Genomic DNA, 17568 nt, shown 5'->3' with positions numbered 1-17568 from the left:
CTACATGATCTGTGGTCGGAAACGTGCAAGCATAGACGGCGTTATCGATGTATCTTAAGAGGAAGCTTTAGCTCGGGCCCAACTCCGACGCGGCCTATTCAAATGCATGTAAAACGCAAAAAAAAAACGTTTTTATGATAACCCCTGGACCGATTTTAATGAAATTTGTTGCATTTGAAAGAGAAAGTTATATTCTAGTGACTGTTGGAAGCGAAATTTCGATTTAGGGCTCGAATTTCCTTAAAACGATTTTCAAATATTTGACCGTTTGAAAAAAAATAGAAGCACGAAGTTTCCAAATTCATAGTTCTGCATAAAGAACTGATATCGCGGTTCTGTAAACGGCATCCATTAGACCATTCAAAGCGGACAAATTCGATATGTCATTTCACATCTTACGTGCATTTGTTACGTTGGTAACAAGGGTTCTGCAAAAGTTGTGTTTCCCTACTACTAATTTTTTTTTTATATTCATGTGTAACATATGTTACACATGAATATAAAAAAAAATCAGCATAGAACAGTTTACACCCTTTGGAGTGCCCCTTCTGATAACGCGCGTGCCGTTCGTTACTGGAAAGTTCCGGGCTCGCAGCGTTAAAGAAAGGAAACGCATCAAGGCAGATAACGATTATTGTTGTGTGGCAGAAGGGGCAAGCCAAAGGGTGTAACTTTGCCTAAGAGTGTACCTCGTCAAATTTGGTGCAGTGGTTGCCAAGAAAAACGAATTCTCCGTTTACATGTATTTAGACAGGAGCACCCGAGCTAAAGCTTCCTCTTAACAGTTTGTATTATTTATTTTTTTGCATATTATAAGAATTTCAGTTGTGTTTTAAGAGCGTTTTAGTTTATAAATACGGAAAGCTTTGCACAACTTATTTAAATTTCGCGCGCTACGCACGCCGGTCGATCGCAGCGCCCTGTTGGTGGCGTCATCGCAGAAGCTTCCCCAGTTCTCCCATTGTTTTTCCGTATGGACGACGCCATAGACGACACACTGCCCCATTCCATACACCATAGTAATAGTGTCCCTGTATACCCCGCCATTGGAATATGAACCTGGAAACGTTTAACGCTAGAACGTTATCTAGTGAGGCGAGTCTAGCAGTGCTATTGGAGGAATTAGAGGGCAGTAAATGGGATATAATAGGGCTCAGTGAAGTTAGGAGGCCAAAAGAAGCATATACAGTGCTAAAAAGCGGGCACGTCCTGTGCTACCGGGGCTTAGCAGAGAGACGAGAACTAGGAGTCGGATTCCTGATTAATAAGAACATAGCTGGTAACATACAGGAATTCTATAGCATTAACGAGAGGGTGGCATGTCTTGTTGTGAAACTTAATAAGAGGTACAAAATGAAGGTTGTACAGGTCTACGCCCCTACATCTAGTCATGATGACCAGGAAGTCGAAAGCTTCTGTGAAGACGTGGAATCGGCGATCGGTAAAGTCAAAACAAAATACAGTATACTGATGGGCGATTTCAATGCCAGGGTAGGCAAGAAGCAGGCCGGAGACAAGTCAGTGGGGGAATATGGCATAGGCTCTAGGAATAGCAGAGGAGAGTTATTAGTAGAGTTTGCAGAACAGAATAATATGCGGATAATGAATACCTTTTTCCGCAAGCGGGTTAGCCGAAAGTGAACGTGGAGGAGCCCGAATGGTGAGACTAGAAATGAAATCGACTTTATACTCTGCGCGAACCCTGGCATCATACAAGATCTAGACGTGCTCGGCAAGGTGCGCTGCAGTGACCATAGGATGGTAAGAACTCGAATTAGCCTTGACTTGAGGAGGGAACGGAAGAAACTGGTACATAAGAAACCAGTCAATGAGTTAGCGGTAAGAGGGAAACTAGAGGAATTCCGGATCAAGCTACAGAACAGGTATTCGGCTTTAACCCAGGAAGAGGACCATAGTGTTGAAGCAATGAACGACAATCTTATGGGCATCATTAAGGAGTGCGCAATAGAAGTCGGTGGTAACGCCGTTAAACAGGAAACCAGTAAGCTATCGCAGGAGACGAAAGATCTGATCAAGAAACGCCAATGTATGAAAGCCTCTAACCATACAGCTAGAATAGAACTGGCAGAACTTTCTAAGTTAATCAACAAGCGTAAGACAGCGGACATAAGGAACTATAGTATGTATAGAATTGAACAGGCTCTCAGGAACGGAGGAAGCCTAAAAGCAGTAAAGAAGAAACTAGGAATAGGCAAGAATCAGATGTGTGCATTAAGAGACAAAGCCGGCAATATCGTTACTAATATGGATGAGATAGTTCAAGTGGCTGAAGAGTTTTATAGAGATTTATACAGTACCAGTAACACCCACGACGATAAGGTGAGAGAGAATTGTCTAGAGGAACTTGAAATCCCACAAGTAACACCGGAAGAGGTAAAGAACGCCTTGGGAGCTATGCAAAGGGGGAAGGCAGCTGGGGAGGATCAGGTAACAGCAGATTTGTTGAAGGATGGTGGGAACACTGTCCTAGAAAGGTTGGCCGCCCTATATACACGATGCCTCATGACCTCGAACGTACCGGAATCTTGGAAGAACGCTAACATAATCCTAATCCATAAGAAAGGGGACGCCAAAGACTTGAAAAATTATAGACCGATCAGCTTACTGTCCGTTGCCTACAAAGTATTTACTAAGGTAATCGCAAATAGAATCAGGAATACCTTAGACTTCTGTCAACCAAAGGACCAGGCAGGATTCCGTAAAGGCTACTCAACAATAGACCATATTCACACTATCAATCAGGTGATAGAGAAATGTGCGGAATATAACCAACCCTTATATATAGCCTTCATTGATTACGAAAAAGCGTTTGATTCAGTCGAAACCTCAGCAGTCATGAAGGCACTACGGAATCAGGGTGTAGATGAGCCATATGTAAAGATACTGGAAGCTATCTATAGCGGTTCCACGGCCACCGTAATCCTCCACAAAGAAAGCAACAAAATCCCAATAAAGAAAGGCGTCAGACAGGGAGATATCTCCAATGCTATTCACAGCATGTTTACAGGAGGTATTCAGAGACCTGGAGTGGGAAGAATTGGGGATAAAAGTTGATGGAGAATACCTTAGCAACTTGCGATTCGCTGATGATATTGCCTTGCTTAGTAACTCAGGAGACCAACTGCAATGCATGCTCACTGACCTGGAGAGGCAAAGCAGAAGGGTGGGTCTGAAAATTAATCTACAGAAAACTAAAGTAATGTTTAACAGTCTCGGAAGAGAACAGCAGTTTACGATAGGCAGCGAGGCACTGGAAGTGGTAAAGGAATACATCTACTTAGGGCAGGTAGTGACCACGGATCCGGATCATGAGACTGAAATAACCAGAAGAATAAGAATGGGCTGGGGTGCGTTTGGCAGGCATTCTCAAATCATGAACAGCAGGTTGCCACTATCCCTCAAGAGGAAAGTGTATAACAGCTGTGTTTTACCAGTACTCACCTACGGGGCAGAAACCTGGAGGCTTACGAAAAGGGTTCTGCTGAAATTGAGGACGACGCAACGAGCCATGGAAAGAAGAATGACAGGTGTAACGTTAAGGGATAAGAAAAGAGCAGATTGGGTGAGGGAACAAACGCGGGTAAATGACATCTTAGTTGAAATCAAGAAAAGAAATGGGCATGGGCCGGACATGTAATGAGGAGGGAAGATAACCGATGGTCATTAAGGTTTACGGACTGGATTCCAAGGGAAGGGAAGCGTAGTAGGGGGCGGCAGAAAGTTAGGTGGGCGGATGACATTAAGACGTTTGCAGGGACAACATGGCCACAATTAGTACATGACCGGGATAGTTGGAGAAGTATGGGAGAGGACTTTGCCCTGCAGTGGGCGTAACTAGGCTGATGATGATGATGATGATGATGATGATGATGATATGTTCCCGCAGGCAGCAGAGTTGCGCAGAGGTCCGCCGTTGTGCTCCAGCTCTGCAGTGAAGCAACTCCTCGAGCGCGCAGGAGGCAAATGCAGCGCAGTGTTCCCGTGACTCGAATAGCTAAAACATTCGCGTGTAGATGCACATTACCTTGCAACGAAAAGTGGTGCAATGCTTTTCAGCATGCATTTAATGTTTTCTCGCGGAGGCCGGAAGGCAAGAGATGCTTTAAAGGGTGTTTAAAGAAAACTTCGCACATGTGTGGTGGACAATTATGTGAGCACATTTTGCCTGCCGAAATCAGATGAATAATGATCGTGGCCAAAAGAACTATCGTGCCTGCAGTTATGTCAGTGACCATTAACCGTGACCGTCATTCACAGCTGCGGCACGTTTTTTATATATGCGGTACAGACACGTATATTTAAACGCATTTCAAATGCAGAGCTTATTTTTACAATTCATACCGCAAACTTAACAGCTGCTTCGTAGCAGCAAACTTGTGAGTAGAAAAAGATTCAAGATGCACGAGCTTCTAGATCAAATTTATTTCGTACAAGGGAATGGATGAGCAATGGCTGGTGGCAGCAGGGGATGAGTGCTGGTTCTTGGAGCCTTGGGGGCAGAATTCAAAGCCACTTGAAAAGTAACAAGTTATTAAGAGTAACAACAGGTTATTTTTATTGCACTATAATCACATAAGATGGCAAACTTGCAAAGCAATTATTCACACATTGCAGACTATAATATGACAACACAATTTTCTTTATCTCATCATACTACTCAGGTTAAATTACTATAACACAGCACGTATTAAACCTGCAAAAATTTTACATTTCTCACGTCGACTAAGGCTGATCGAACAAACAACATATTGCGGGCGGTAAATGCTGAAGCTATCACAGCTGTCTCATCAGCGGGAGCGCACGATGTTTTCGTATACTACAAAACAATGAACGCGAGTACATTAATCGACCTTACATGAAAAATGAGAACGCCGACAAAAGGAAACAGAAAACCCAGGATGCAGCGGCCAAATTGTATCTGCATGCTAGTATTTACTGTGTTTTGAACTTACTGTTATAGAGCAGCATAGTCAGAACAATCGTACAAGCTAAACAGCGAATTGGGCTAGTTGGTAAGTTAACATTGTTGGCGTATATGTGCAGCGCGGCACAGACGTGTCGTCCATTCTTTGTCTCGCGTCTGTGTCACGCTGCACATATGCTCCAAAAATTGCACAAGTGAACAACCTCTCATGCCAGACGTACGCATTTCAGCGTGTACAGGAGTGTTGCACCATATAAACGCTGCTTTAGTGTAAAGCCGAACTCACCTCTGTAAACAAGGCGAACGCACCTCGGCATATCCTGGTCCCTTTCGGAGCTGGCCGGTCTCCGTTCGCACGGCACCGCGTAAAAAGCTTTGCCACCTTCCGTGCGATTTGTGCAGTTTGGTGCGCTGCACCCCGTCATACTGGAATGCAAGTTTCAAAATGATGTGTTTCTTACCATTTAACCAGTTAAGTTAATATTGTCGAACACCGTACCTGCAACCCGGAGCCGATCGGTGCAACGCACGCTTGATTGCCGATTGCAATTTCGATGGCACTGACAGAAACGAGCCGGCGCCGTGCCGGTGAAGTTGGCTTTGCAGCAACGCAGTTGATCATTTGACGTCGTTTTTGTACCATGTGAAAGCGCTCGGTGAATAGCGGTGCGAGCGGCGCCGGAAAAGTTATGCGCAACTCTGCTACCTGTGGGAGCATACGCAGGAAATACAGGAACACGACATAGTAACAGTGCGGGACACCAAAACAAATATGGCGGCCGGCGGAGCAAGCCGAACGCGATTTTTGTTCTTGTGAGCACATTACGGGCATTGAAACGGTTTCTTCCATATCAGTAATGAATGATATCGTTAATATCGGTAAGTTTGCGACAATAACGTAGCCGTGTCCACTTTGAGGGGACAGAAACAGAGATAGGCGCGCATAGCTGCAAGTGACATAGGAACACATGGCAGGCATGCTGCGGAAACTGTGGCATATGTCTTCACTGCTATCCTAATACGGCACGTTTCCGCCAAGTGTGGGCGAATATCTTAGCTGTGTTACAAGCGTCGGCGTATGAACAGGGTACACTTCTAATGTATTAGTGTAACTGCATGTGGCCACTATAGTTGCCGCTCGCGATTTGTTGCGTGCCCACGAGTGCAGACGAGAAGAATCGAAAGGCGCCTTTTTTTGTTGTTGGCCAAAACCATTATGAAGCCTATAAGTAATAAAGCCAAGGCAAGTTTGGTTGTAGCTTTTTTTTTTTCATGGAAGTGCGGAAAGTGATGAAAGGAATGAAATGGGGCATCTGCTTAAGAATGTTTGGTGCGTGTTGACCGCTTGGTATGTCTTCAAGAGTCGTTCGCGTAGCATTTGACAGCATTCGACAAATAGTAAGCGCGATCATCATTAGCTAGACTTGGCACATGACATATCGCTGCGACCAAGTTCGGGGTGCGATCATTTCACGGGAAAGAAAAAAAAAAACGAATTTTGACGACAGAATTCAGGGGTGCGATTATTACACAAGTCCGATCATTATGCGAGTAAATATGGTATTTAGATGAGCCAGGTTAGTGGATGGCATTGGGGGGAAAAACCTGGCGCAGTAGCTATGACATTTCGCTGATGAGCACAAGACCCTGTGTTCTATTCCCGGCCTGAGCGGCTGAAATTTCATGGCAGTGAAATGCAATAACGCTTCTGTACTGACATTTAGGTGTGCATTAAAGAACCCAAAGTGGTCAAAATTAATCTGGAGCCCCTCACTGCAGTGTTCCTCGTAACGTGTGCAGCCGTAAGGCGTAAACATACTTTAGATGTGTTAGCCAAGCAATACAAACGGGTCAAGGAAGATGGAGACTTGGATCAATGACCAGGAACCCAACAAGGGGAACCTCAGCCCATCGCCAAGGTTTCGACAATGGGAAAAAGACAAGTTTCCAATGTTGGCTCCAGGTTCTTGTTCACCCACTGTTCTTCAATCTGCGTATAAAATGTGAAGGGTGCAATAAAGAATGAGAAATTTTTATTCTTCACCAAAGAAACCATCTGTTGCCAAGTGCACTATGCAGCTTCATTTTTTTTAAGAGTATGTTTGCTGTCTGAACAAACAAAGGGAAAGGATCTACTATTAATGCCTTAATATAAACAGTGAGCAACCTCCAATGACTGCCTAAATGTAGCCATGCTTAGCCTGATTCTTGAAATCGGCTGTTGGTGCTTTTTTTTTTCTAGCATGACATAAGACAGATTTATTCAGAGCTGCTTCTCAGGTTTATTCGAAACATAAGTGGAATTTGTGAAGGAGGAGTCCTATAAGCATATCGTATTTAAAATGAACAATGAGCTTCACATTGTGCTTGTGAAAGAAAGTCGTGCGGACTACTTAACAGTGGTGTCACTCGGGAAGGCAACCTACTTCTGTCATCACTACACCCAAAGAAGTGTCATTGACTCCAGCAGCAGATTATTGTTACTTCTTATCAGAGTGATTGCAGTAAAATAACGCCACATGGCCATGCCACTCCGAATACAGCAAACAGCTTTTTGATTTTCACTACTGCACGAGCATGCGTCAGGTTAAGGCAACATTCTTTTCCACATAAGGCCAGTGTATTCCTCACTTAGTAGCTCTGAGGCATACTGTGTGGCATACAGAATGGTATGATCAGTAAGCGGGGAAGAGAGCAACTGACTGCAGTGCTGGTCGGAAATATTTTGCATGTTGCAGAAGAAATGGTAGTTTTACTCCTCTTTCATGAACTTCTGCAGGTAACACGAATATTTTTGATCCCGGTAACAATGCACTAATTATGCACTTTAGTCGAAACCACTGATAACGATACTGGTTTTAACAATATATTGGTTATAGCAATGAAAAGCTGCTGCACCGTCAACTTTTGTATGCTTTCTATGGAGAAATCACCCACTTACTACAATGTCCCCATGCCGAATTATCGGTTATAACGATGAAGTCTGGCTGCTGGGTGTCCATGCTGAAAGGTAATGGAATGCGAAATCCCTGAAAAAAAAAGCTGAAATGCAAGCTGCTGCACAATCAACCGCCACCCCAACTGCCGCCACGCGCATGGAACTTGTGTAGGTGGATGACAGATGGCGCTGCTCAAACAGGAAACGGAATTTTTTTTTTTAAATATGGTTGCTTTTCACCAGTAGCGTGCGTTGGTATGCGCCATGCTCGCCCTGCTGGCTATGTGGCATGCCTCATTGCCTTGGAAGCCGCGTAGCCGGTGCGTTCTAATTGCCAGGAGACCAAAGAGCCTCTACTGAAGCCCATGCAAACAAGCCGCAAGTGAGTGAACAGAATAAGAATGCGTGACTTTATTTGCAGAAGACAAGCAGTCCACATTCTTGTGTCAGAGCAGAAATAAAATTTGCATGTCAAGATATGCTGCAATCATTGACGCGAGCTCGTAAAAGGGCTCACGGTGTTCGCACATGGCGGTCTGGTAACGAGCGACGAGCAGCGCAAGCAGATTGGGACAGAATGTCCCGCCTGTTTGCACTAACAGTCGCCATTAAAGATGAGCAACTTTCATTGTGAAGCAATCGAGTGGCGCGTGTATCTGCTGCCGCAGCCAACACAGCGGCATGGACTACCCAGCATTTTAGCGTTAACTCCTTTCCAACTTGCATGTTTCTTTCGGGGGCCGCTAATGTGTGGCTCGCACTTGGTGCCCCACTTTGTCTCAATACGGACAAATCAGTTTTGTGGGCATCACATTTAGCAGCCACTTTTGCAGGCCTTTCCACCCATGTGGCTATCAACTTTATACACGTTGGATCATGTGAGCACGTATTGTAGTCCCCGTTCATGCCTAATTGCGGCCGAGAAAGGCCACAGGAACAATTTGCCCACGGCTGCAGCAGGAAAGGACGAACGGGGACACTAATCACGGTGCATGTAATTTGGGAGTCTATGTCGCTGTGCGGACTGCAGGAGCAAATGCTTACCTCGAGAGACCGCTTCCCATTGCAAATGACCAGGCTGCCAAATCAGAGAAACGTAACATGGCAACCGTAACCGAGTGAGATAACAGCGAAATAAGACGGCAACCAATCACCGCATGAGGTTCAGACAATGCATTGGCTAAGATCCATATGGCAACAGTGAGCATTCACGTACATGTACGGGTCGTTTGCGGCACATTCAGCCGCCTACCTAGAGGCATTGTGCTTGCCTTCGTCACACGTGGTGGTCTGGTAATGAGGGACAACCAGCAGCGCAAGCAGATTGGGACAGAGTGTCCCACCTGTTTGAACCGACAGTTGCCGTTGAAGATGAGCAACTTGCATAGCGGAGCAATCGGGTGACGCAGGCATCTGCTGCCACAGCCAACACAGCAACATGGACTACCCGGCATTTTAGAGTTAACTCCTTCCCAACCTGCATATTACTTTCGGGGGCCGCTGATCTGTCGCTCGCACTTGGTGCCCCACTTTGTCTCAATATGGACAAATCGCTTTCGTGGGCATCACATTAGGCAGCCACTTTTGCGGGCCTTTCCACCCATGTGGCTATCAACTTCATAATCGTCGGACCATGTAAGCACGTACACTCTTAAACAAATGTAAACACCCTTTCGGGTGTATATTTGCCACAGTACAATAATCGTCATCTGTCTGTCTTGCGTTTCTTGAAAACGCTACGCTCGCTACTTTGCTGTCGAGAATGCTCTGTCATGCTGATAACGCGCATACCGTTCGTGGCTTGGAAGTACCGGGCTCGCAGCGTTAAAGAAAGGAAATGCGGACAAGACAGATGGCGATTATTGTTGTGTGGCAAGATACGATCGAAAGGGTGTAATTCTGTTTCAGAGTATGCTGGTCTCCGTTCATACCTAATGGCGGCGGAGAAAGGCCACAGGAACAATTTGCCCATGGCTGCAGCAGGAAAGGACGAATCGGGAGCACGAATCACAGTGCATGTAAATTGGGAGTCTATGTCGCTGTGCAGACTGCAGGAGCAAATGCTTACCTCGAGAGACTGATTCCCAATGCAACTGACCAGGCCCCCACATCCGAGTAACGTAACACAGCGACCACGACCAAGTGGGGCACGGAAACCAGATTCTGCAATCAATCACTTCAGTGTAGCTTTCGCAAAGAGCCAAGCTATCGAGGAAGAAGAGCAATCATCGAGACTAGGAATATGGGAATGAGAAAGCTTGCGTTAAAGAAAGAAGCCACTCTGCTCTGCAAGCACTGAAGGATAAATACATTAAGTAAAATGTTAAATAGCACACGGTGCATAGGTTAATGCAAGACGCATGCCAATGCTGCTTCGGCTATTTTAGGAGAGGAATTGCACATGGCAACGTAGACTAGAAAATAATGCTCCAGATATGTTATGCTACTAGACAGCGACTGGTATTAAGCATGAGTGAAGAATCGGTTGACCTTTATGTTTGAATGATGAAGAATGACCTCTAACAAGAATGTGCAACGAAAAAGCTTGCATTCATAGAAAAAATTATACTTGACACAAATGGAATTTGACATGGCCAGGAAGCTGATTAAAGAGACACTAAAGGCAAATATTAAGTCAACCTGAAGTGATAGATTCGTGCTCGAGAATCTCTAAGATGTTAATATCGCGAACAGAGCCCTAATAATCGAGAAGTCGAGGTAAATGCAGGACATGGTTAGAGACTCCTCCGGGACATTCAAGTACTTGCCCGATGACGAAAGCACTCCTACGTTCTCTCACTACTACTCAACCATTTGTTGCAAAAAACATTCTTGTATTATAAGACGAAACAAAATGCTACTTGTCTGGTTCTATTTCATTTTTAGAAAAAAAAGAACTAAGTGAAACTACCCTTGACAACGACGTAGGTGGTCTAAATGTTTCATTGTGTATGCAACGTCACCACTCCCCCGGTTGGCTGACGGGAGAATTGAATTTCAAAAACGGCATTCGGATCCTTCAGATGCAATTTTCTCGTAAACTAAGTATTTCTTTAGCGCGAAACAAGCGCTACGAGGTTTCGCGAATGGTATTTCAATAGTCCACATCGACTTATGAATTTCCTTTAGTGTCCCTTTAAAGGCAAACTGACGGAACTCTTTTGGCCAGCGTCATCCGTGCTTCGTCAGAGGTTGCAGGTGCATCTGAACATGAAAATTTCTAGAAAGTCCTTGTCGGGGTTCCTTGATGACTCAGCCAATGTCCATTCTGGTGGAATTATGGCTGAAGCTCTTTTCAGTCTTGACACCGTCCTCCGTAGACTTGATATCTCATCCAAATACATATGCATCCTCTTTGTTCGTGGTGTAAAAGCCTTGCGAATTCGGCTCCAACCCCTTCCTGTTGGTGTAGATGGGGGCTCCTCTGATGACTAAGATGTGTGCGACACAGACACTGTTGGGGCAAAACAGTGACACATCTAAAGCACAGATTAGCCGAACTCGTGTAGTGTTTTATGTTCGAACCAATCATGCTGAACCATAAATATGAACAAACAGTTATATCATCCGTTACAAACAAATGACATGTATCTCAAGACTAGCAAGCCAATATAGCATATATCGGGCATATCTATTTCTGAACCCCGTGTTGTTTACCTTGTAGTAGCAGCCAAAGTCCACACAATGGCCTTGTAGCAGGCAGTAGCTTCTCTTTAGTGCGTGGAGAGTGTTGCTTTGCACTTGTGCCGTCCTCATGTCAGATTCATGTCTGGAACAGAAACTTTAACTGCATCAGAAATTGAAAAAGCACAATGTTGCAATATAAATTGCAAAAAGGTGTGACATATTGCTACGGCACAATATGCGCGATCACGAAAGGCCAGCAGTGTGAAGACGACGACGACGATTAGAAGCTAGCGCGGGCTGTTGCCTCTTGGCCAAGCGCAGCGCATTTTCCTTGTAAATATATTTGTACATAGCTTTTCGTCTGCGTCTTCCTACGTAACATATCTGGTGGAGGTGGACGTTCCCGTACCTCGTCACGGAGCTTCGCAGTGGACGGTACGTCGAGCCTTCCTTCATGGCTCCCGGCGACGACAACCCGACTCCGCCGGCTCCGACACCTGCTGCCACTTCGACGACCTACATCACTCTCCCCGCTCCCCGTGATCCTGGCGTATTCTCGGGCCAAGATGGGGAAGACGTCGATGACTGGATCAGCCTGTATGAACACGTCAGCCGCAATAACCGGTGGGACCCTACTATTATGCTCGCCAACGTAGTCTTTTACCTCGGTGGCACACCTCGAGTTTGGTATCGCACGCACGAAGATGAGCTCACCAGTTGGGATTCACTTAAGACACAGCTTCGAGACTTGTTCGGCAACCCCTACGGTCAACAACTTGCCGCGCAGAAGGCGCTTTCCGGCCGTGTGCAGACGTCAACAGAGCCCTATGTCACGTACATTCAGGACGTCTTGGCTCTGTGCCGCAAAGTTGACACCCACATGACTGAGTCAGACAAGGTTTCCCACATCCTCAAAGGCATTGCCGATGACGCCTTCAACTTGCTCGTTTGCAACAACGTAGCGACGGTGGATGCTGTTATAAGAGAGTGCCGCCGCCTGGAACTCGCCAAAAGCCGACGTATTGACCAGCAGTTTGCCCGTCTGCCCAACACCCCAGCGACATCTTCCTGTGCCGACGCTCCTCGTCCCAACAACACTGCCGATGTTACCAGGATCGTCCGGCGTGAGATCGAGGCCGCCTATCCGGCTGCCTTCGACTCCAGTCCCACCAACACATCTGCAGTCACGGTCTCACTGATCCATGCAGTTGTCCGCCAGGAGTTTGAAAACATGGGTCTTCACACCATCTGCTCGGCCCATCGCCCTAATACCCGCCCGGCTTCTTCGATTTCGCCCCGTCCCGCATCTTCTTACCCACCACGTTTCCGCAACCCATCTGAATGGCGCACTGCTGACGACAAGCCTATTTGTTTCCACTGCCATCGAATCGGGCACATTTCTCGGCACTGTCGTAGTCGCTGGAGTTCCCCGAGCCGGCCTACTCTCGCCCCTCAGGTGGCCCTTCTCGTCCCTATGCCGCACGCTCCGATAATGCCGCCACTGATTCTCCTGCAACGAACCGCCCCTATTCTCGTTCGCCTTCGCCCCAACGACGACAATCTCGCTCTCCCCAGCCCCGTCGCTCCTCTTCGCCGACTCCCTTCGGACGCCGCTCCCAGCCGGAAAACTAGACGATGCAGCGCCTCGAGGTGACGCTGCATTGCTCCCTACGCCGCCAAATCCTCTACTGACTTTGCCCACTCATCTGAACCTTCTTGACGTGCAAGTCGACGGTGTTTCTGTGTCTGCTCTCATAGACACTGGGGCGCATTTGTCCGTAATGAGCGCTGACCTTCGTAACCGGCTCAAGAAAATTATCACGCCCGCCACGACGCCTGTTGTCCGTGTCGCCGATGGCGGAACAGCCCCCGTAATTGGTATGTGTACCGCCCGCGTCTCCTTCACCGATCGCTCAACAATCGTGCTATTCACAGTCATCGCCCACTGTCCCCACGACATCATCCTCGGCTTAGACTTCCTTTCCGCACATTCTGCTCTCATCGATTGTTCCGCCAGTACTCTCCGCCTTGACCTGCCTGTTCTGGATCCTGCTGAACCACACCCCAGTCGCCTCAGTTCCGCCGACTTCGTTCGCTTGCCACCTTCGGCACTGACCTACGTTGACCTAGTGTCATCCCCACCAGTCCCCGACGGTCACTACATCGCGGCTCCTATGCAAGACGTCCTCCTTACACATGGGATCACAGTACCCCATACAGTTTTATCTATTACGGCGAATTGCGTCTGCCTGCCAGTGGTCAACTTTGGCTTGACGACACAAGTGCTGCCACGTGGGATGTCTTTGGCCCAGCTTTGTTCATTCGAGGATCACTCAGTAGCATCCATTGCAGTAGACGACACTTCATCCGATACTCCTCTACCATCGCAGTCGGCAAATTGTACCATCGCTGACTTACGGAAAATGATTGCCCCCGACTTGCCCTCCGAGCACGCTCGTGAACTCTACCGCGTTCTGTTTTCCTACCACGATATTTTTGACTTTAACGATCGTCCTTTAGCTCAAACTACAGCTGTCAAACATCGCATTAATACCGGCGATGCCCCTCCTGTTCATCGCCGCCCGTATCGAGTGTCACCAGCTGAGCGTCAAGTTATTCACGCAGAAGTTCGCAAAATGCTTGCCAAGAACATTATTGAACCATCATATAGTCCATGGGCGTCACCTGTAGTACTGGTCAAAAAGAAGGATGGCTCATGGCGCTTTTGCGTGGATTATCGGCACCTTAACAGGGTTACCAAAAAGGACGTGTATCCCCTACCTCGGATTGATGACGCCCTTGACTGCCTCCACGGTGCTCGCTATTTCTCTTCTATTGACCTTCGCTCCGGCTACTGGCAGATTGCCGTGGACGATCTCGACCGCGAGAAGACTGCTTTTGTCACACCCGACGGTCTTTATCAATTCAAAGTGATGCCGTTTGGTCTATGTAACGCCCCTGCCACTTTTGAACGCATGATGGACTCCCTTCTTCACGGTTTCAAATGGTCCACGTGCCTGTGCTACTTGGACGACGTTATCGTATTCTCCCCAACGTTCGCTACGCACCTCGAGCGCCTCTCAGCAGTCCTGGACGTTTTTCGGCGAGCCGGTCTGCAACTCAACGCATCGAAGTGCCAATTCGGCCGTCGCCAGATTACCGTCCTTGGACATCTCGTTGACGCGAACGGAGTGCAACCGGACCCAGGCAAGATCCATGCTGTTACGCACTTCCCTGTTCCGAAGTGTGTCAAGGATGTGCGCAGCTTCATCGGCCTTTGTTCGTACTTCCGCCGTTTCGTGAGAAATTTCGCCGCCATAGCACGACCACTAACCGACCTTTTGAAAAAAGACGCTCCTTTCCAGTGGGGCGATAACGAGGCCTCTGCATTCTCTCATCTAATCGACATTCTCACAACGCCTCCCGTTTTGGCCCATTTCGATCCTTCTGCGCCTACCGAAGTCCGTACTGATGCCAGCGGTCACGGAATTGGAGCAGTACTGGCACAACGCCAGCGTGGCCACGACCGTGTTATCGCTTACGCCAGCAGGCTCCTCTCACCCGCGGAGCGCAACTATTCCATCACTGAGCGTGAGTGTCTGGCCCTAGTTTGGGCGGTTGCGAAATTCCGCCCATACTTATATGGCCGATCCTTTTCCGTTGTCACAGACCATCACGCGCTTTGCTGGTTATGCTCACTGAAAGATCCTACAGGAAGACTTGGTCGCTGGGCCTTACGCCTCCAAGAATATTCGTATACTGTCACCTATAAATCTGGCCGACTGCACAAGGACGCTGACTGCCTGTCTCGCTACCCGGTCGACGAGCCTGACGACGCCGACAGTAGTAGCGCCAACGGCATTTTCTCTGTCTCTGCCTTCGGTAACATCGCCGATGAGCAGTACCGAGACCTATCGCTGCGAGCACTTATCGAGCGTCTGCGCTCTACACCTACCGACGCATCCGTTCGCCGATATGTCCTCCAGGGTGGCATTCTGTATCGAAGGAACTTCCTCCCTGACGGCTCTGACCTTCTTCTTGTCGTGCCAAAACAGCTACGACAGACTGTGCTCTTTGAGATGCATGACGCACCCACTTCAGGACATCTTGGGGTAACCCGCACGTACGACCGCGTCCGCCGCCGCTTCTATTGGCCTGGTCTCGCTCGCTCCGTTCGACGCTATGTTGCTGCCTGTGATCCCTGCCAGCGTCGGAAGACACCTCAGGTGCTACCTGCCGGTCATCTCCAGCCGATCACCGTCCCTGTGGAACCGTTCTTTCGTGTTGGATTAGACCTGCTCGGTCCCTTTCCCACGTCATCTTCTGGGAACAAATGGGCAGCCGTCGCGACTGATTACGCCACTCGATACGCTATCACTCGGGCTCTCCCTACCAGCTGCGCCACTGACGTCGCGGACTTTCTCTTGCGTGACATTATCTTGCTTCATGGCGCCCCGCGACAGCTGCTTACTGACCGTGGTCGAAACTTCCTCTCGAAAGTTATCGCTGACATTGTGCGTTCCTGCTCCATTCAACACAAACTGACTACTTCATACCATCCTCAAACCAATGGCCTGACAGAGCGGTTAAACCGTACTCTTACCGATATGCTGGCCAAGTACGTTTCCAAGGACCACCACGACTGGGACATTGCCCTTCCTTACGTAACATTTGCGTACAATTCTTCCCGGCACGACACCGCCGGATTTTCTCCCTTTTATCTACTGTACGGTCGCGAACCTACCTTGCCCCTAGACACGGCACTTCCTCCTGCTGCGGTCTCAACAAGCGAGTATGCGCGCGACGCCATCGCCCTCGCTGACCATGCACGCCAGCTTGCCCGTGCTCGACTGACGGCCTCACAGACCACTCAGCAGTGTCAGTACAACGCCCGCCATCGTGACGTACAGTTTTCACCTGGTGCGCTCGTGCTCCTGTGGTCGCCCTCTCGTCACGTCGGACTTTCAGAGAAGCTCCTTTCGCGATACACAGGGCCCTACCGCGTGCTGCGCCAGGTGACGCCTGTGACTTACGAAATTGCTCCTGTGGCCTCAACCTCGTCCTCTCCTGTGGCATCTAGTGATGTCGTACACGTCAGTAGGCTCAAGGCCTACTACACTGCTTCCGAGTCCGATCTTTAGTCGCTCCGGGACGGCGCTTTTGCAGCCGGGGGTAGTGCTACGGCACAATATGCGCAATCACGAAAGGCCAGCAGTGTGAAGACGACGACGACGATTAGAAGCTAGCGCGGGCTGTTGCCTCTTGGCCAAGCGCAGCGTATTTTCCTTGTAAATATATTTGTACATAGCTTTTCGTCTGCGTCTTCCTACGTAACAATATATATTGCAATGGTTTGTGACTACAGAACACATGCAAACGTACATTGTTTGTTCTAGGGTGCTTAAGCATCATGTTAAATTGCTACTGTCCATAAAATTGATGTCTGCATAACTACAATGCATGTCAACAGCTAAAGTATTATTAAGATCACAAATTATAACATTTATGCACCCATTTATACACTAGAAGAGATCACACTGCTAGTTCCACAAGCAAGTACATGAAAGTCATGAAGCTATTAGAACTGATGCATTTTTTTTACACGAACGTGATGCCCTACAACACAAAATGTCCTAAGGCAAACCAAACTGAACAGCAAGAACATTTGGAACCAACAAGTACGAAATATGGGTGAATTATGCGTGCAACCCACTGAACACAAGACATTTTGAAGACGCTTAGGGCCAGCCAAAAAGAACTAAAACGTCTACAACTATTTAGGACGGCTACAAGACGTCTTTTTGCGCACGTCTGGAAGCCGTTCTGCGAAAGACTGCTAGGAGACGTCTTGTTAAAATGTCTTCTGCTTACATCTTGCTAAGACGTCCTTAAAACGTCGTCAGAAGACGGCTTGAGAATGTTTTGCGTTAACGTATGGAAGATGTCTGCTAATCTGTTTTTAGATATGTCTAAAAGACATTTCGATGCTTTTCTCGGCTTACATGGCTGTTACATATCCCAAGATGACTATACCTAGTATATATGCATGCACTTCTTG

The sequence above is a fragment of the Dermacentor andersoni genome, chromosome 1 (assembly GCF_023375885.2).
Source record: "Dermacentor andersoni chromosome 1, qqDerAnde1_hic_scaffold, whole genome shotgun sequence".
Classification (NCBI taxonomy): domain Eukaryota; kingdom Metazoa; phylum Arthropoda; class Arachnida; order Ixodida; family Ixodidae; genus Dermacentor; species Dermacentor andersoni.
The sequence above is the reverse complement of the archived record's forward strand: the minus strand, read 5'-3'. Positions refer to the sequence as shown.